This window comes from Cupressus sempervirens, chromosome 10 (assembly GCF_028749045.1).
Source record: "Cupressus sempervirens isolate cs-2001-9-10 chromosome 10, ASM2874904v1, whole genome shotgun sequence".
Taxonomy (NCBI): Eukaryota; Viridiplantae; Streptophyta; class Pinopsida; order Cupressales; family Cupressaceae; genus Cupressus; species Cupressus sempervirens.
Window position 1 is genome coordinate 746,564,896 of NC_143127.1, and position 23,516 is coordinate 746,588,411.

Sequence of the window (23,516 nt, forward strand, 5' to 3'; positions counted from 1 at the left end):
TTCAGGAGCTTGAGAGATATCCAATAATGGAGGAAAATACGGTCACAATAGTTCCACATTAAAGACTGGATGTATTCCCAAAAACTATGGCAGATCAAGTTCAAAAGCATTCTCACCTTTTTTCTTAATGGTATATGGCCATACCAAATAGGATGAAGCTTTTGATAAGGTGCATGGAGGTGCTCCTTCTAAAGATGTAGCCATACCTTGTCACCAATCTAAAAATGATGGAGAGTTCTATGCTGATCATGTCTTTCCTTATACTTCTTGTTGTTGTATTCTAAAATATCATGAACTTGTTGTTGTAAATGTTTGATCTTTTCAATAAATTTGTCTAGTTTATCTGTCCACTTTTTAGTATTGAGTGGTTGGCTAGATTTTAAGATGGGTAATGCTAAATCTATGGGTGCCAATGGTTGATACCCAAGAAAAACCTCAAATGGATGATGTCCTATAGTAGAGTAGAGTGCACGGTTGTAGCTATGATGGACATAAGGCAAGCTCTCATCCCATGTACGCGCGTGTTTGGAGTGGTAGATTCAAAGGGTATGGATAATAATTCTATTGACTACCTTTGTTTGGCCATCTTTTTGAGGATGGAATGTTGTAGACTTTATCAACTTGGTGTCCATTCTAGCCCATGATGAAGACCAAAAATTATTGAGGAACTTGCTATCCCTATCTGAAATAATGCATTTTGGCAACCCAAAGTGAACCCAAACATGTTCAAAGAATAGCTTAGCGGTCTCCTCTTTTGAAATCATATTTTTACAAGACACCATGATAGCCATTTTAGAAAATCTATCTACTACCACATATATACAGTCATTTTATAACATCCGATTTTCCTGGGTCTAAATTAACATCTAACATACTCAAAGAATATAGTTATTACTTTGTTTCATAGGAAGAAAATTATATCATTCATGTTCATGTGAATAAGATTTACTGTTAAAATTAGTTAGACAAAATTTCTTAACTAAAAGCATGAAACACCATCAAATGAATTTACTACAAAAATTAAAAACCACATACCTCAAAAATTGAGATTGAAATCAAAACTAGGGATGCTTCTACAACAACCCAAGTTAGTTCACAAATACACTATAACAATTTCACATGGCAACTATCATCTAAAAATTGCTATCTTAAAATCAAATGGTAATTTAAATTATATACCACTATATTTTAAATTAGGGCATCATATACCACTATATCAATTTGGGCATCATTTACCATTGGTTCATTTAGGGCTTCTAATAACACTAATTCAAATAGGGCTTCTGCTACCACTGATTCAATTTAGGGCTTCTGATACCACTAATTTGGATTAGGGCTTCTGCTACCACAATTTAAATTTAAGGATTCCAATACAAATGATTCAAATTAGGGCTTCCACTACCACAGATTCAATTAGGGCTTCAGATTCCTTTCCTTCTAATTTTTTAACTCTTTCTAAATAAAAGTGATAATACCTATTTCCGATAAACAATTGAATGCATAGCTTATCTTTGTCTGACATATGAGTGACATCTTGGGGAGAGGTGAAACATTGTTAGGGACTTAACCACCCAACCTCGAACCAAATCTTATCCCCTCACAATCTCCAATGCAAAAGGTCCTCCCTACTTGGAACAGACAAGGGTCATCTTGCCATCCACTAGGCATCCTAGTATTTAACTCACCATTTGACTTGGCAGTAGGAGAACACAATAATAGGAATATACATGAGCTATTAATTAATTCATATTAAAAATGATAATCATTGTTATGGTCATATTTGATACTGATTACAAATTCCTCTCTTTCATCTCATCACCCTTTTTTCTTAGCTACACAGCCGAGAGAGTCCCAGGTGTTAGAAATTCTCAGAACAACTAGTTCTGTCAATTATCCAGTATTTCACAATCTATGATTACATATTATGTTCTTAAAAGATTTCAAAAATTTAATGTTTAATTAATTAATTTAATCATAACTGATTTCTCTTCCATGTTCTTGCAAATTAACTCCACCTCTTCACCATTTCATGGCTTCTCTATCAGTGAATTCCTCAGTGTTAATAGTATTCTAGATTTGTTCGAAAAATTGTGATATCATTTGCATTGATGTTGATTCACTTAAACAATCAAGTTTTTGAACATTACGATTTGAATTCATAAATGATGCATTCTCAAGGATTCTCGAAGATTGATCTCTTATGTACTTCAGGAAACTAACAACTAGAATATATATATAGTTCTCAACTATTATGCCTACCTGGCTAAGGATGGATATCCAATCAGAAAAGGAAAGAGTTGGAATATAATTGATTCATTCTCTGACCTATCATTATGTACTGATAGAAAAATAGATATTATACTCAGTGAAAAAAATCAAGAATTACAATGCTTTACCTGGTGTTGGAAATCGTTTAAACAACCCTATGCAACATGACAATAACAAAGTCTAATGCACTCATATGTAAAAGACATGGAACAATAAAATTAGCATTGTACTATCATGAACTATCATTAAGTTAAACCTATAAAATAGAGTACTAACTTCTGGTACAACAATGAGAAATGAGAGTAAAGAAAGATTAAACAAGCATCAGATTGGACTTAGCAAGAATCATGTGAATTGTTTATGTAGACTCTCTACACCTCCTCACCATTTAGGCCATCAAGCCAGTGATTCCTAGGTGCTCACAAGTTTGAATTTCCTTGGATTTTTCTTTACACCTCTTCACTCTAACATGCATCATTTCTGGTGAACTCCTCGGTGTTTAATTACTTGATTTCATTTCCATCTCTATGTAATATGATCAAATATATATACACATTTATGTTTTTAATTATGAATATAAGATATTTATTACACATGTTTGATATGTTAAGGTAACCTCAAAGTTTATCAGATTCCATATGTTATGATCTAAATGCTATTACTTGGAACTCAATTTGAAGTAAATATAGTTCTTCATCATGAAATTTGTGTATTAATACTCAACTAGTATGAATGGTGTGATTTATGGAAATAAATGCAAACATGATACTATGGCATATATATTTGACTCTTGAACTCCATATGAAACTGGCAGAATTTGCATTATACACAATTGAAAATGTGTGATTCACAACTCAACTTTTAAGAAGATTATATGCTATGGAGTTATGTGATTCTTCAAACTTAGCATTAAGTTAATAATCATGGAGACATGCAATTTCAACATACTCAGTAATAAGAAAAATGTAAAAGATATTACTTGGTTCAGCAAAACTCTTGTTCGGCTCCATGAATATATCCTTGAATGCTCTAGTTATGTAGACTTAATGATTCAGTTTTCTGTAGTAGAGGAAATGGAAGAGAAGAATAATGAGGTGCAATGATTTTAATTCGGTATAATCTCAGTTACTTACAGAGAGCCCACTAGCAATGTGAAAGAAAGAAGATGTCTTCCCATATGGATATGAGACTCAAAAACATAGAAAAAGTTTGACTCTACGAATGACATTAGTTACAAGAAGACTTCGAATGCATCATAAATACAATGATATACAAAAAAGAAATAAAGAAGAAAAAGAATAAGGAGTTGAAGAGGTGTAGGAAAGACAATTCGAATTGTTGAAAATAAAATCAATTAACCATGCCAAATGTTAAAAAGAAAAAATATTAAAAACGAAGAGTAGAGTTGGAAAATAATAATTCAAATATTATATTTTGAACATTATTATAATCTTATATTTATATTTACATGTGAACATCACTTTATTAATTATTAAATTACAATGATACCAAATCTTTTTTATATTATATGCACGAATATAAATTATTATTAAAATAATATGATGAAGGATAAATTAGAATCCTTTGAGATATGTTTTATATTTTAAATCAATTATTTTAATTAAATTATTTATTAAATAACTCATGTGGGTCCCATAGATGTATCCTATTTCAAGTTGCTAGATCCTCTACCCTTCTACCCAGTGATGGTGATGCCCTTCCTAATCCTTTTCTGACAATGCTTCCACCCCTTTGATGTGCTTCCTATAAGGAATTTCTCCATAATTAAATTATAAATTATTTAATCATAAATAATCATAACAGTTAACCTTCATCTCAATTCCATGAATTCATGATTAACAATCAACTAACATGTCATCTTCACTTGAAATCATAACAACTAACTATCTTACCATTTCACCAGATTATAAAAAATTAATCTGCTAACTAACTTCATGTGAACCTCAATTGCTATATTTCAAGCTAGGTCAAAAATTGGGATGTAACATACCATTCCCCTTGTGGTTCATCATCCTTGATGAACTTGAAATTGCAATGAACATTATCAAGGAATATTTTAAAATTGGAATGTAACATACCATTCCCCTTGTGGTTCATCGTCCATGATGATCTCTACAAATTAGACAGTAAAAGAATATTCCAAATAGAAGATATATATAACATTTTGATATCATCTCTTTTCTCAATTGGATCAGAATCAAAATCATAATCGAAAATCAAGATCCATTTTTACTTTAAAGTTTCCAAAAAAAATACTTGCATGGTAACGTAAAATTAAACACGTACTCACTTGAGTTTACTTTACCGTAATGGTGGTCATCTCAGCATCAGTTGAGTTGATTCTATTTCATATTCCATTTGGCATAAGACACTTGTTAATGCATAGATTGTCTTCGTAAAGTTACAGATCACTTGGAAAAGATTGTTAGATCCATGTTTTTCCATTTATGTAACCTTGGCCTCTTTGCCCATCTTATCACAATAACATTTCATTATAATAATCATTTCATGATAGAATATACACTTCATCTCCAAAGCAATATACAATAGCTCAACATGTAAATTCAACATTGCATGTGTATTATACATGTATAGCAGTGTGTCAAAGGTTAAAAACATGATATACTATGCAAGATCATCATACATCAAATCAAGTTCATAAGCATCTGAAATAATTCATAAAATTCTTATCGAGTGGCTCATCATTAATCTATAAATAGTTGGAAATTCTTTTTTTTTCCATTTCTGTGATTTAGGCTTCCATGCCCATCTCATCAAAGTTTACATCTATAAAAAAGCATTGATAGTTCCAATTATGCAAGTGTGTTTACTCCATACGGGAGCACAAAATTATCTTGTCTTTCAATCAACATCAGAAAGGATCATGGTTCACAGTTTTGTTTTCATTCAGTTCAAGTTCAAAATAGGTAACAATTTATTTCTGTCATTAATTGTAGAAAGAATTATTTAGCCATCATGATGGATTTTGATAATTTTTTATCAAGATTATATAAACTGTGTTTGGATTGCACAAGCTTCAGCCTTGAACCATACTCATCCTCACACATTCTAACCTTTTAGAATGGCTTCCTCAGAATGTTTATCTATCTAGCCATTAGAGTAACCTGGTGGGTTGAAGTCCCAATAGTTATTCTCCAAAATAACTGAAGCATATGGACAATCAACAAAGATCACATGTTCGACACATTTGCCCATATCTACCCTGGACAAGGATTTCAAATTAGGTCTAGAAACCCAATCTCCACCACTTGACTTGCCAATTATTTTTATCTTCTTAATTAGGTTTCGTCTTTATGATATTATAGTTTATGCATTTTGTAATGTCCCGTTTTGGACATTTTACTGATTTTCCTTCCTATTTGTATTAGCATGATAATATTCAATGTGATGATCCTCTCACTGTTTTGATTTTGTATATATATGCATGTTTCATAGAGTCATGTCCTTTCACTGATGATAATTATATTAAGAATTGTAACTAAATTAATTATTATATATATTTATATTAATAATATACCATATATTAAATATATATATATTATTTATATAAGTTTAATAACATATATTATATATACAGTGATATCATTATTAATCATGTTAGTGTTATAAATATTATTAATCTTATATATCATAGTGTTGATATATATATATATATATATTATTTATATTCAATAATATATTATTTTTATAAAGTATATTAATATATTATTAATATATCAAGTATATATTATTATATTATATAGCATTTGTATATTAAAATATATCTTAATCATAATATGATTATTTATTATATTACATTATTATTATCATATATGATATATATGATATTATAATATAATATTACTTTATAAATTATTATTAATATTACTTCATATATAGTACTTGTTTATTATATGCCAGAGTGGGGACATCACACATTTGTCCATTTTATATCATTTCAGCCTTTGTGGCTATTCTAAATTATTTTCCAATTTAGATTGCAATATCCAATAATGCAAAAATAAATCTTTTTCAACATTGCATTTTTAGTTTTTCAAGAATAGTGCTAGACCCAAGGTTTCAACGTTGAACCTAGCGCTTTGATACCATATGTAGCATCCAATTTTCCTAGGTCTAAATTAACATCTAACATACTCAAAGAATACAATTATTACTTCATTTCATAGGAAGACAATTATATCATTCATGTTCATGGGAATAAGATTTACCGTTAAAATCAGTTAGATAAATTTCTTAACTAAAAGCTTGAAACACCATCAAATGAATTTACTACAAAAATTGAAAACCACATACTTTTGAAACTAAGAACAAAATAAAAACTAGGGATGCTTCTACAACCACCTAAGTTAGTCCACAAATACATTATAACAATTTCACATGATGACTATCATCTAAAAATTGCTATCTTAAAATCAAATGATAATTTCAATTAAATACCACTATATTTTTAATTAGGGCATCATATACCATTGTATCAATTAGGGCATCATTTACCATCGATTCATTTAGGGCTTCTGATACCACTAATTCAAATAGGGCTTCTGCTACCATGGATTCAATTTAGGGCTTCCGATACCACTGATTTGGATTAGGGCTTTAGCTACCATAGTTTTAATTTAAGGTTTCCAATAACACTAATTTGAATTAGGGTTTTTGCTACCACAAATACAATTAGGGCTTTAGATTCCTTTCTTTTTGATTACTTAACTCTTTCTAAATAAAAGTGATAATACCTATTTCCAATAAACAAGTGAATGCATAGCTTATCTTTGTTTGATGCACGAGTGACATCTTGGGGAGAGGTGAAACATTGTTAGGGGCTTAACCACCCAACCTTGGACTAAATCTTATCCCCTCATGATATCCAATGAGAAATGCCCTCCCTACCTAGAACAGAAAAGGGTCATCTCGCCATCCACTGGGCATCCTGGTATTTAACTCACCATTTAACTTGGCAGTAGGAGATCACAATAACAAGAATATACATGAGCTATTAATTAATTCATATTAAAAATGATAATCATTGTTATGTCATATCTGATACTAATTATAGAATCCTCTCTCTCACCTCCTCACCCTTTTTCTTGGCTACATAGTCGGGTGAGTCCCAAGTGTTAGGAATTCTCAAAACAATCGGTTTTGTCAATTATCCAGTATTTCACAATCTGTGATTACATATTATGTTCTTAAAATATTTCAAAAATTGAATGTTTAATTAATTAATTTAATCATAACTGATTTCTCTTTTGCATTCTTGCAGATTAACTCCACCACTTCACCATTTCATGGCTTCTCTGCCAATGAATTCCTCAATGTTAATAGTATTCTGGATTTGTTCAAAAAATTGTGATAGCATGTGCATTGATGTTGATTCACTTAAACAATAAGGTTTTGTAACATTACTATTTGAATTCATAAACAATGCATTCTCAAGGATTCTCAAAGATTGATCTCTTATGTGCTTCAGGAAACCTATAACTAGAATATATATAGTTCTTAACTATTATGCCTAGCTAGTTGAAGATGGATATCCAATCAGAAAAAAAGAGAGTTGGAACATGTAATTGATTCATTCTATGACATATCATTATGTACTAACAGAAAAACATATATTATACTCAGTGAAAACAATCAAGAATTACAATGGTTTACCTGGTGTTGGAAATTATTTAAACAACCCTATGTAACATGATAATAACAAAGTTTAATGCACTCATATGTAAAAGACATGGAACAATAAAATTAGCATTATACTATCATGAACTATCATTAAGGTAAATGTATAAAATAGAGCACTAACTTCTAGTCCAACAATGAGAAATGAGAGTAAAGAAAGATTAAACAAGCACCAGATTAGACTTAGCAAGAATCATGTGAATTGTTTGTGTAGACTCTCTTCACCTCCTCACCATTCAGGCCATCAAGTTGGTGATTCCTATGTGCTCACAAGTTCATTTCCTTGGATTTTTCTTTACACCTCTTCACTCTAACATGTATCATTGCTGGTGAACTCCTCGGTGTTTAATTACTTGATTTCATTTCCATCCCTATGTGATATGATGAGACACACACACACACACACACACACACACACACACACACACACACACACACACACACACACACACACACACACACACACACACACACACACACACACACACACACACACACACACACACATTTATGTTTTTAATTCTAAATCTGAGATATTTATTACACGTGATTGATATGTTAAGGTAACCTCAAAATTAATTAGATTCCATACGTTATGATCTAAATGCTATTACTTGGAACTCAATCTGAAGTAAATATAGTTCTTCATTATGAAATTTGTGCATTAATACTCAACTAGTATGAATTGTGTGATTTATGGAAATAAATACAAACATGATACTATGGCATATGCATTCAACTCTTGAACTCCATATGAAATTGATAGACTTTGTACTATACACAATTGAAAATGTATGATTCACAACTCAGCTTTTAAGAAGATCATATGCTATGGTGTTATGTGGTTCTTCAAACTTAGCATTAAGTTAATAATCATGGAGACATGCAATTTCAACAGACTCAATAATAAGAAAAACGTAAAAGGCATTACTTGGTTTGGCAAAACTCTTGTTTGGCTCCATGAATATATCCTTGAATGCTCTAGTTATGTAGACTTAATGATTTGGTTTTTCATAGTAGAGGATGTGGAAGAGAAGAATAATGAGGTGTGGTGATTTTAATTTGGTATAATCTTAGTTACTTAGAGAGATCCACTGCTAGCAATGTGAAAGAAAGAAGATGTCTTCCGATACGAATATGAGACTCAAAAATATAGAAAAAACTTGACTCTATGGCTCCCTTTAGTTAAAAGAAGACTCCAAATGCATCATAAATACAATGATATATGAAAAATAAATAAAGAGGAAAAAGAATAAGGAGTTGAAGAGAAGTTGGAAAGACAATTCGAATTGCCAAAAATAAAATCAATTAACCATGCCAAGTGTTAAAAAGAAAAAATATTAAAAATGAAGAGAAGAGTTGGAAAATAATAATTTGAATATTATATTTTGAACATTATTATAATCTTATATTTGTATTTACAAGTGACCATCACTTTATTAATTATTAAATCATAATGATACCAAATCATTTTTATATTATATGCACAAATATAAATTATTATTAAAATAATATGATGAAGGACAAATTAAAATCCTTTGAGATATGTTTTATATTTTAACTCAATTATTTTAATTAAATTATTTATTAAATAACTCATGCAGGTCCCACAGATGTATCTTATTTCAAGTCGCTAGATCTTCTACCCTTTTGCCCAGTGATGGTGATGCCTTGCCTAAGCCTTTTTTGACAATGCTTCCACCCCTTGAACATGCTTCCTGCAAGGAATTTCTTCGTAATTAAATTATAAATTATTTAATCATAAATAATCACAACAGTTAACCTTCATCTCAATTCCATGAATTCGTGATTAATGATCAACTAACATGTCATATTTAGTTGAAATCATAATGACTAACTATCTTACCATTTTGCTAGATTATAACAAATTAAACTGCCAATTGACTTCATGCGAACCTCAACAGCTATATTTGAAGCTAGGTCAAAGATTGGGATGTAACACATTTCCCCTTCTGCTACGTAGGAGCCCAAACATAAAGTCCATTGAAACAAAATGCCATGGTTTATCAGGAATAGGTAATGGTAGATAGAGGCCCAATTTATGATTTGAAGGCTTTGCAATTGCACAAGAAACACAAGATTTTATATATGAAATGATATCATGTTTCATTTTTGGCCAATAGAAATACTTTGGGAGAATTGCAATAGTCTAACCAATACCACAATGTCCTGCCACTCAACTATATTGTGCTTCCCATATCAATTTCTTTCTTTCTTCATTGGGGACACATATGTGACCAATATGACAAAGTAACCCATTCTGTATATAGAAGTCAGGAACATTCTTCCCTTCTAAGGTTGCATTATAAATGTTATAAAAATTAGAATCTTTACCATATAATTGAGCCCAAGTTTGTGTTTAATGGCCACATGAATCCAACACCATTATCAAACCTATGATTGGAGGCCTACTCAAACAATCTACTACTTTATTAGTGTTGCCCCTTTTATTATGAATATTGAGGTGGAATTGTTGCAAATAAGCTAACCACCGCCGATGCCTATCATTCTGCAACTTCCCTTGTGATTGTAGGAATTGTAGAGGTTTATGATCTATATGTATCATAGTTTCTTTTTCTAAAATATAGTGCTTCCACTATTTGCAGGCCTGAACAATTGCATACAACTCCTTGTCATAGGTGGGGTACTTGCGAACTATTTTAGAAAATATCTCACTATGATATGCAATAGGGTGTCCGTGTTGCATGAGTACAACACCAAGAGTGTAATTTGATGCATCTATTTGTATCTCAAATGACTGTTGCAAATGTGGAAGAGCCAATATTGGAGGTGAACATAGTCTGAGTCTTAAATCCTCAAATGCTTTTTGTTTTTCATCTGTCCACCAAATTTTTTCTTGTGTTCCACCTTTGAGTGATTGATTAAGAGGCCATGCTAAATGTGAAAAACCAAATACAAATTTTTGATAGAAGTTGGCTAGACCCAAGAAACTATGAAGTTCTACCAATATTGTACCTCACAATCAATGATTTACCATAAGTACTAGATACTTTGCATACCAAAAGAGCACTTTTCTATGTTGGCATAGAGTTTATGTTTCTGCAAACTCAAGAGTACTTGTTCAACATGTTGCGAGTGTTCAGACCAAGTTTTACTAAATATGAGGATATCATCTAAATAAACTACTACAAAAGAATCAATGAAGGGTCTAAGCACATCATTCATCAACAACATAAATGTGGTTGATGCATTTGTTAGGCCAAAAGGCATAACTAGCCATTCAAACAAACCTTCCTTGGACTTGAATACAGTCTTCCATACATCTGCTGGGTCAATTGGTACTTGGTGATACCCAAATTTCAAATCAATTTTTGTAAAGAACTTAGCTGTGATATCCCCATTTCAGTATATAAATTAATTATACATAAAGAGTATAATATTAATAATCAATAATTTATATAGAATAAATTATAATTATTTTAAGTTACAAATATAAATCGTTATATATTATATAATTATAAAATATTAATTATATGTATATATATGAATATTATTATCTATATATCTAATTAGATATTTAATTTTCATGCTATAAATAATTAATATATACATATATATCAACTATTTTATGTACTATAGTATATAAAAATTATATCTATATTAAATAATCATAAATAATTAAAATGATGCATATGTAATATACAATCATATGTAATTAATATAATATATAATATATAATGATATTTTATAATAATCATATATAATTAATATTAATCTATATTATTAATATATAATTATTAATTATTAATATAATACACCTTGTGATATATAAATAACCCTATTAGTAAATAATTAATATAATATAACTATTATGAAAGGATGCGACCCTTTGAAAATACATACATATACATACATACATACATACATACATACATACATACATGCATACATACATGCATACATGCATACATACATACATACATACATACATACATACATACATACATACATACATACATACATATATATATATATATATATATACATATATATATATATATATATATATATATATATATATATATATATATATATATATATATATATATATATATATATATATATATATTGAATATCAAAAGGTGGAAAGGACATCAGATGATAATATAACAAAAATATATATAGATTAGGGAAATCTACAGAATGTCCTAAACGAGACATTACAAGTGGAATCAGAGCACTGTTCCTACCAGCCTGTGGAACAATATGCATGAAAGGATGAATTTCAGAAAGAAAGAAATGTTGCCATCGAATTAATAAAGGACGATTATATATGAAGATGGGAGATGAAATATAAGGATACATAATGCTACATTCATAACTCCATGAGAAGACTATAACCTAGATTAATATATATATTCCATGGAACATCCCATGTATAAATCACTAGAAGAGCATGGAAGCTACGGCAAAAGTATGGTTGTATTTGGAAGCTATATTCATATTTCAAGATATTTGATTGCATCTCATACCATTGACAGATTAGGTTCCATGGGCTCCTCAGACATCAGTCCCACTATGGCAATGTTTAATAACCATAGTCACCGACTTGGATGCGTATATGAGGCTATTCTAAGATTTATACGAGTCTGCCTTAGATCATTTTTTGATGATTCTGTATTAGTAGTTCTATTTGACACAAGTGCATCTAACGCAGGGGAGATGGAAGATTTGGAAGAAGCTATTGTTGATCACCTTCTTCAATATAACTCAAGTGGAGGAAGTCCCTATTTATCAAGGTTGGATGAAGTAGCAAAATATGGAGTAGAGGAGCCCACCACCACTCTGTATATGTGAAAAAACTAATATTCATTTTCCTAAGCGATGGGAAAACAACGATGGAGGTGAACCTCTTTAATACATGGACAAAAGGAGGCATGAGGATTACAATAGAAAGAATAATAAAACTTTAACAAATAGATATATATTACAAGTAGCAGAATACATCCAATAATCAATACAATCAATCACAACTTAAACGTATTTGATAATCTAGTCAGCAATCACATATATGGGTGCTGTCAGATATTCATACAAAATGTCAAACTATGAATTTAAAGTTCCAAAATCAAAGTAAAGAATGTAGGATGAATCACGCTGAATGTGGTAGCCGTAGGGAATAAAATCACATGATTTACTTGTAAAGTGTGTACCTCATATTTTAATGCAACACAATTGGTTGAAGAAATGTCAAAACTAGAATAGAGTTGCACAAGCCATAAAGGAAATTTACTATAAGGGCACAAATGGAGCGATAAGGAGAAAAACACTAAAATAGAAGATGACATGGAAGTACTGAACATGACCCATTTTTATAGGCATGTGATTAATGCTCACGTTTGAACAATTGATTTCAACTGAGCTATCACTTTGTGTAAAATACCAAGGATATCAATATGGTTATGAAGTGAAGCTGTCGGCCCTAGAGGCAAAAGTGAATAATCCCCTAGTAAAGGTAAAGGGAATAATCCCTACCATCCAAGCATAGACCAAGGTAACAATTAAAAGCCATGGTAGGAATTGAAATAAAAGAGATTGAACATAACAAATGGAGGCATTAATAAGATAGATGGACGATATATCGAGTATATAGAATATAAGTGTTACAACCTTTTCATGGACTACGAATGTAGGTAAACCAAAGTAATGATGAGGTAAGAAATATTTTTCTATTTTATTATGATTACATTTTTTTAAAGTAATATGGATTATGAGAATTGATTATTATATTTTCATAATGAATAGAAAATAATATGTTTTAAAAATATATAAAGGAGAGATTTAGATTTGAAATGGTTAATTAAAGGATAAGTAGATTTCTTGTCCATACATGAATAATATAGGCCAAAGGTAGTATTGATGAGAAAGACCTATAATAAGACCTTGATAAAGGTATGATTTTTCTTCTTCGCTCTTATAAAATGTTGGAGAGTTTTAATTTCATAGTTGTTATTTATATGAACATGTAAGTATTCTAGATGCTAATTTGTTTATTGATTAAAGGAGGTTATAAATATATAATTTTATTATATGTTTTATATATAATTGAAAAAGATTTGTATAGGTGCATGTGCAAGCTTTGTGAATACTTGGATGTAAATCAAGTGGGAGTCCAATATTTCATAAATGGATTTTTTTTGACTATAAGAGGTTATGAAGTTAATACAATTAATAGAGATTGAATTTTAATTATTAAGAACAGTAACATCAGAAGAAGAGTTTCATTGGCTCGACCAAATTAAGAGACTTTAATATGAAAAATGGATATGAAGGTTACTTCGTGCTTTTAAATGGTCACTCAACACATAAAGGTGATGAGGTAAATTATATTTTTTCTTCATATATTATGAAATAATTGTTAGTGTGTTTGTTATTATTGACACATTTTGTTATTGTGATAGTTTAAATACTTACTATCAATGGTTCTAATCAAATAATTACAAGGAAATGACATTGATTTTTAAGTTGACAATAACCAAAGAATTTTGTTAAAAGGTCATCATATTCCAAGATAAGGTAAGGCCTATGGTGGAATGGGTTGGGTGACATCACTTGAGGTACCAGATAAAGCCTACGAGTACTGGGTAAGGCCTCGATAATGGGATATCTCAGGGTACATCATACAAAGGCGCTATCTTGGAGATGATGGTCAGAGAGAGATAACAATAATGAGGGAGAATGGTGAGGTCCACTGATTGGGTAACAAGGCACCCCATTATGGTTTCTCCTCCTATAATTGAATGATAAGATTAACTATCTGATATTTTAAAGATTATGCTTAAAAGACTTCTTATTGGAAAATAGTTGATAGAATCACCTTAAGATCATAATTCTCCAAGTTGAGATAAGGCCTGTGGTGGAATGGATTGGGTGACATCACTCGAGGTACCAGATAAATAATGGTACATCATAAAAGGGCACCTTCTTGGAAATAATGGTCGAAGAGAGGTAACGATAATGAGGGAGAACGGTGAGGCCCACTAGTTGGGTAACAGGGCACCCTATTATGGTTCCTCCTCCCATATTTAGAAAATGATGAGTTAATAAATGGATTGAGACTATAAACACCCTATTAGGGGATTGATTTATATATAATGTGTGCTAATGATTTTTTTGGTTGCAGGGTCACAATTAAGGAAATGCATAATGTATGTCTTATGAGTTTGCATCGTGTTTGCTTCATGTCTTCATTTGTCTACATTGTGTATGCTTCATGTTTTCATTCAATGTATATTTTATAAATCTTTTTGGCCTTTTGAATGCAAGTACATTTTGTGTCTATGACAGAGTTTGTATGTGAATGATTTTTCTTGAGGACAAGCAAATTCAAGAGGGGATGGCTGTGATATCCCCATTTTAGTATATAAATTAATTATACATAAAGAGTATAATATTAATAATCAATAATTTATATAGAATAAATTATAATTATTTTAAGTTACAAATATAAATCGTTATATATTATATAATTATAAAATATTAATTATATGTATATATATATGAATATTTTTATCTATATGTCTAATTAGATATTTAATTTTCATGCTATAAATAATTAATATATACATATATATCAACTATTTTATGTACTATAGTATATACAAATTATATCTATATTAAATAATCATAAATAATTAAAACGATGCATATGTAATATACAATCATATGTAATTAATATAATATATAATATATAATGATATTTTATAATAATTATATATAATTAATATTAATCTATATTATTAATATATAATTATTAATATAATATAACTATTATGAAAGGATGCGACCATTTGAAAATACATACATACATACATACATACATACATACATACATACATATATATATATACACATATATATATATATATATATATACATATATATATATATATACATATATATATACATACATATATATACATATATATATATATACATATATATATACATATATATATGTACATATATACATATATATATATATGTACATATATATATATATACATATATATATATATATGTATATATATGCATGTAAATATATATATATATGTATATATATATATATATATTGAATATTAAAAGGTGGAAAGGACATCGGATGATAATGTAACAAAAATTATACAGATTAGGGAAATCTACAGAATGTCCTAAATGGTGTTGGGACTGAAAATTGCATGGTCTATTTTCAGTCACATTTTGAAAATTTTGAAAAATCAATGCCCTAAAGTGCTTTTTATGCATATGTAGCCAGTTGTCAGTTTGAGGCCTAGATGGTGTTTGAGTGGCTTAACACCTTCATTTCACATATTGTAATGTCCCCTCTTTAGTTCGACATGACATTGATCATGGATTTAGCCTATTCCAGACTCTCGTAGGAAAATGGTGTGGAGAGAGAGTCAATTCTGCGGATCAGATGGTCATAGCTTGCTCTTGAAGAAGTGTTAAGAGGTTATATTTTATTATTATGTGTTATTGGGGCCTACATGTTATAATTTTAAGTTGAGTTGCACTTTTTATTTTATAAAATTACTTTATTATAAAAAGTGCATTATAATGAGATTTTATAAAGGATGTTTCTAGAAGTTCTAGCAACTTCTTAGAAAAGTGAATAAATAGAGGGCTGGGCCTCTCATTTTGGACATGCTTGGATTTGAGATTTCTTCTACTTCTTCCATTGTGGAGCAAATTTGTAGTCTCTTGGGTCTGCAAATTATTATTTGATCTTTGGGAACGAATCACTCCCTTGGATTGGCGACTTTGAGGGTGTGAAATATCACCTGAATTGTTGCATTTGAGGAGTTGGTAATTCAGCCATCTCATTTGGACTTCATTGAGATTCAGTCATAAGGGTTTACTTTGGTTGGAATAAGGGTTTCAGTTGTGCCCTAGAATTTGTGGATTGATTAACAGGGTTTGAAGACACAGTTGTGCATTATTTTTAGACTGCCAGTCCAGGGTTTGGACCCACGTTTTTGCTCATAACTCCTAATTGGCTTGACGGATGAATTTCATATTTTAGGGGGTTGTTCAGCAACCCTAGGCGCCCAGATTTATTGCTTTTGGAGTGACAAAAAAATGCTGCAATATTTTTATCTAGCAGTCGTACCAGGCCGTACCTGTACGGCCCTGTTAGTTGGGCAGTAGTAGCGATTTTGTGAGTCGGTTTGGGGCAGATTGTGAGGTCTTCATGTGGCATTAATTCAGCATTCATATCCGAAAAAATTGGAGCTATTCCAGGTGCACAAACTGAAGTTTTGATTGCCAAAATATTGCATTAGAACAGTCAACACTGTCATTGCATAAATAGTTATTTCCAGTCATTAATAACTGTTGTAAAAGTTTCATCGTTTGCATTCCAAATCTGAACTGGGTTATTGTTCATGTCATAACATTGCATTGTCAAGAGCTTGATGTATTAGAAGTGCATAGTTGTGACAATATCTCATTGTAATTAGTTCTATTTGCTGTCATAAAAATTAGAATTGCATTGGACTTCATATTTGAGTTTCATATTGTCATCTATCTCTTAGATTGGTAGTGTTATAATCTGGAATTTTTGTTCATACATTATTGGCATCATATATTGAGGTTTCATTGTACAAAAATTAGTAATATTGCAGCCTTATTCGGTTACATGCCAACTGTTTGACAAAATTCCTAAGTCCAGTTTGAGGGTTTCAGTGGCTTTTATAGGAAGGGTCATTACAGTGGTATCAGAGCTATAAGTCTTGCCATCCTGTGGAGGTCTTATAGGGAATTTGGAACAGCTGGATAGAAGGAAAAGTGTTTGACAAAATGTCAAAACACTAAAATCAGAACATTTATGTTTGAGCATGCGACAGAGGCTTTATAATTTCTGCAATACCAAAGCAAGACAAGATAGGATTTCAGACCTGCAGAGCGAACCGTCTAGCTCATCTGTACAGGTGGACATAGAATCCAGTCATACAAACACAGGGGAGGTATTCTTTGATCAAGAATATGACTACAATATGGATAGAGGTGGGAATGCTGGTCCAGATCAGTGAGAGGAAAGATTTTTATAGTTATTAGACACCTTGGCATAGGGACAGTTATTAGCCGAACAAAGAGCACAGGAACAAAATCAGAGAATGGAGCTTATGATGCAGATGATGGCTTGTCAAATGGGGTTGAACGCTAACATAGGTGGAGGAAATAATCAGAATGGTAACAATCAGAATGGGAATAATCAGGATGGGATACATAATGGAGGGGAACAAATTGGGAACAATTTCGGTCATGCACCCCAGCAAGCTAGGACAGTGAGTTCGAGACCTATGATTCCCACGTTCCTTCCTAGAGCTCCAGAGCAGCCAGTTGCAGAACCCCAGATCACTGACATATAGGATCAGCTGAGGAGAGATTGGGAAGCAAGAGGTCTAGATTTTACAACTGCAATCACCTTTAGAGAGTATATGGATGTGCGGATGAAGCATATGCCCCGTGGACATGACAGGACTTAGAGCTATGAGCTACGAAAGAAAGTAGGGAAACTTCAGTTACCATATTATGATGGCTCGAGGAAGTCTACAGCAAGAGCTTGGGTTCAAAAACTTGACACATACTTTCAATTGAACCCTATGTCTGAGGAAGAAGCTATTAAGTATGCAGCAATTCACCTGGATGGGTTAGCACACAAGTGGTGGCATCATGGTATGATCACTATGGGTCATGCACACATTACCTCATATGTGGAGTTTACGGAGAGACTGATTGAACATTTTGATAAGAAGGATCCAGAACTCCATTTCAAGGAGTTAGCTCAGTTTAAACAATGGGGATCATTGGAAACATACATTTCAAAATTTCAGAAACTTGCAGTGTTAGTAACAGATGTATCTGAACAGAGGCTATTGGTTTTATTTATGGATGGGCTAGTTGATCCGTTGAGAGGGTGGATTAAAGCTCTCAACCCTCCCACTTTGCAGGAAGCCATTAAGAAAGCTCGTGACATGGATTCCTCTTCAGCTTCTAAAAATAAATTCCAGGCAAAGAGTTTCCCTTCAGGGAAAGATAGGGATAGGAAACCCTTTCATAGAGAGGCACAGCTACCTAAGGAGGAAAGTAAGAGGTTGGACAAGGAGACACTTAATGAATTGCATAGGAAGAAGCTATGCTTCTATTGCAAAGGCCTGTATGAGTATGGCCATGACTGTCCTATGAGGCCAAAAGGGAAGACCAACCGAGCAATGTGGGCTTATTACGAAGGATCAGATTTAGATAGTTCAGAACATCATGATGAGGATCCTGATGAAGCAGAGGGAGAGCAGGAGATAGATAGCGCAAGGCAATAGCAGGGAATAGAGCTACATTTATAGGAGGCATGACTGTCTAGTATCCAGAGAGAGGGATCTTTCAGACTTCGGGGAGTTTTGGCTAGGCAGAAGGTTATTACATTATTGGACACAGGTGCCACACATAATTTCATTGATGCACGATTCATGAAGAAGCATGGACTCATTAATGAGGAGTTCGTGGGACTAAGAGTCAAGGTAGCTGATGGATACACTCTTCGTTGTGACAGGATGGTACGAGACCTACCTTTGTGCCTAAACAACTATGAGTTTAAGGTGGACTATCATGTGGTCAACATGGGTGACATGGATATAGTACTTGGAATGCAGTGGCTACATTCATTGAAGGTGGTTACCCTGAGACTAGAGGATATGGAGATACAATTCAAAGTGAATGGTAGGACTCATGTGCTTAAGGCTATCCATAATGGAGACATCAGGACTATCTCATTTAGGCGGCTGGAGAGATTAACTAGGCATAATGATATAGAGTGGGCAGCAGTTTGTACTTTGAAACCTACACAGGAGGAGCAACATAAGATAGAATATCATCCTGATATTCAAAAATTGAGGATTAAGTATGAAAAGGTATTCAATGAGATTCCACCAGGTAGGCCACCAGACAGAGGCATTGAGCATATTATTGAGCTGGAGGAAGGTGCTAAGCCTATCATGATCACACCATATCAACACCCAAAGCGACTCAAGGATGAGATCAAAAGGACCATCGAGGAGTTGCTAGCTATGGGGCACATCCGACCAAGTAAGTCACCTTTTGCATCTTCTGTTGTTTTGGTAAAAAAGAAGGATGGAACTCTTCGGATGTGTGTTGATTACAGGGAATTAAATAAGAGAACCATTAAGAATAGGTATCCCATTCCTCGCATTGATGAGATGATAGATGAATTGCACGGGGCTTGTTATTTCACGAAAATTGATTTGAGATCAGGATATCACCAGATCAGAGTCCGTGAACAGGATATTGAGAAAACTGCTTTCAGATGTCATTGTGGGCACTTTGAGTTTGTAGTCATGCCTTTCGGCCTGACCAATGCACCTGCCACTTTCCAATCCACTATGAACAGATTTTTCCACCATCAGTTGAGGAAATTCGTGCTGGTGTTTTTTGATGACATTTTGATCTATAGCCGATCATGGCAGGAGCATCTAGAGCATTTGGAGACAGTGTTGAGCATTTTACAGAAGGAGTCCTTGTATGCAAAAGAGTCCAAATGTGACTTAGGGATGACCGAGCTGTTATATTTGGGACACATTATTAGTGCAGATGGAGTGTGGATGGATCCTGAAAAGATTCGCGCTATTGTTGATTGGCCTCCACCAGAGAACCTTACACAGTTGAGGGGGTTCATTGGTTTATGTGGTTTCTATCGCAGGTTTGTCAGTGGCTACTCATGACATGCAGCTCCCATGACAGATCTACTAAAAAAACTAGAATTTGTGTGGACTCAAAAGGCACAGGACTGTTTTATGAGATTTAAGGAGATAATGACTACGTGCCCAGTTCTAGCATTACCTGATTTCACGAAGCCATTTGAGCTTCAATGTGATGCATCTAGAGAGGGAGTAGGTGTTGTACTTATGCAGAATAAGCACCCCTTAGCTTATGAGAGCAGGAAGCTTAGAGGCCCTGAGCGTTCATTCAGTATATATGATAAGGAGATGTTGGCCATCATGCATGCTTTGGCCAAATTCAGACAATATCTTGTGGGTAGCAAGTTTTGTATTAAAACTGATCATAACAGTTTGAGGCATTTCTTGGGACAGCGGGACCTGAATGATCGCCAGCAAAAGTGGGTAAGTAAGTTGCAGGCATATGATTTTGATATCTCATATGTCAAGGGAACTTAGAATGTTGTTGCAGATGCTCTTTCTCGAAGGCCACACCTCACTCTTATGGTTCAGATATCAGAGGATTGGCGACACTTGATTATAGCAGAGTATGCCAGGGATACATGGGCCTCCGATATAGTGGAGGGAATAGTGATTGATACTAGATACACACTTGTAGATGATTTAATCATTTACAAGAATAGGATTTACCTAGTCCCAGGATCGAAGGTTAAGCAACTGATTTTGAGAGCATTTCACGACTCACCTACAGCAGGCCATCTTGGGTACTTCAAGACTTACAGGTCAGTTCGAGAGCGGTTCACTTGGAAGGGGCTGAAAGCTGATGTTTTGCAGTACGTTCGAGAGTGTCTTGTTTTCCAATAAAACAAACAAGAACACACCTATCCGGTAGGGTTCCTACAGCCACTTCCGATCCCTGACAGGAAGTGGGAGTGTATCTCCATGGACTTTATCACAGGTTTTCCCAAGGTACAAGGACGGGATTGTATTTATGTGGTGGTAGATAGATTAACAAAATATGCTCATTTATTTCCTATCACCACTACCCACTCAACAGCTCAAGTGGCAGAGGTTTTCTTTCGGGAGGTTTTCAGATTGCACAGATTGCCTCGGAACATTGTGAGTGATAGGGATAGCCATTTCATGAGTCATTTTTGGTAGGAGGTATTTCGGTTATGTGGCACAGAGCTTACACCCAGCACTAGCTATGACCCACAAACCGATGGTCAGACGGAGATTGTGAACAAATGGGTGGAAGGGTATTTAAGGAATTATGTGGCAGCTCAGCAGCGAGCCTCGGTCAGATGGATATATTTCCGCAAGTATTGTTACAATACTACATATCACATCACTATACATATGACACCCTTCATGGCACTTTACGGTTATGAAGCACCTAGTTTCTTGGATTTGTTGTTGGGCGATAGCCGGGTACCCAGTGCAAGAGAATTATTACGGGAGAGTAAGGATATAGTTGCTACTCTCAAAGATAATATTGCGAGAGCTCAGAACCAGCAGAAGCAGTATGTAGACCAGAAGAGGACTGAGTGTAGTTTTGAGGTGGATGATATGGTTTACCTCATGTTGCAGCCATACAAGCAATCTACTCTTAAGAAGAGTGGTGCAGAGAAACTCAAGCCATGCTATTACGGACCATTTAGGGTTATCAGGCAAATTGGTGAGGTGGCTTATGAGTTTGAGCTTCCGGCAGACAGCAGGGTGCACAATGTGTTTCATGTGTCCTGCCTCAAGAAGGCGTTGGGTCAGAATGTGGTGCCTTCCGCAGTATTACCTCCTTTAGACGATGAGGGAAAATTGATTTTAGTGCCAGAATCCATCATGGAGAGCAGAGAAAAGCAGCTTCGCAGAAGAGTGATCAGAGAATACTTGGTTAAGTGGAAAGATCTACCTGTTGAGGATGCTACTTGGGAGGGGGAAGCTATTTTGCAACACCCGGCGTTGAGATTGCTTGAGGCCAAGCAATTTCAGGAGGGGCAGACTGTAATGTCTTCTCTTTAGTTCGACATGACATTGATCATGGATTTTGCCTATTCCAGACTCTTGTAGGCAAATGGTGTGGAGAGAGAGTCAATTCTGCGGATCAGATGGTCATAGCTTGCTCTTGAAGAAGTGTTAAGAGGTTATATTTTATTATTATGTGTTATTGGGGCCTACATGTTATAATTTTAAGTTGAGTTGCACTTTTTATTTTATAAAATTACTTTATTATAAAAAGTGCATTATAATGAGATTTTATAAAGGATGTTTCTAGAAGTTCTAGCAACTTCTTAGAAAAGTGAATAAATAGAGGGCTGGGCCTCTCATTTTGGACATGCTTGGATTTGAGATTTCTTCTACTTCTTCCATTGTGGAGCAAATTTGTAGTCTCTTGGGTCTGCAAATTATTATTTGATCTTTGGGAACGAATCACTCCCTTGGATTGGCGACTTTGAGGGTGTGAAATATCACCTGAATTGTTGCATTTGAGGAGTTGGTAATTCAGCCATCTCATTTGGACTTCATTGAGATTCAATTATAAGGGTTTACTTTGGTTGGAATAAGGGTTTCAGTTGTGCCCTAGCATTTGTGGATTGATTAACAGGGTTTGAAGACACAGTTGTGCATTATTTTTAGACTGCTAGTCTAGGGTTTAGACCCACGTTTTTGCTCATAACTCCTAATTGGCTTGACGGATGAATTTCATATTTTAGGGGGTTGTTCAGCAACCCTAGGTGCCTAGATTTATTGCTTTTGGAGTGACAAAAAAATGCTGCAATATTTTTATCTAGCAGTCGTACC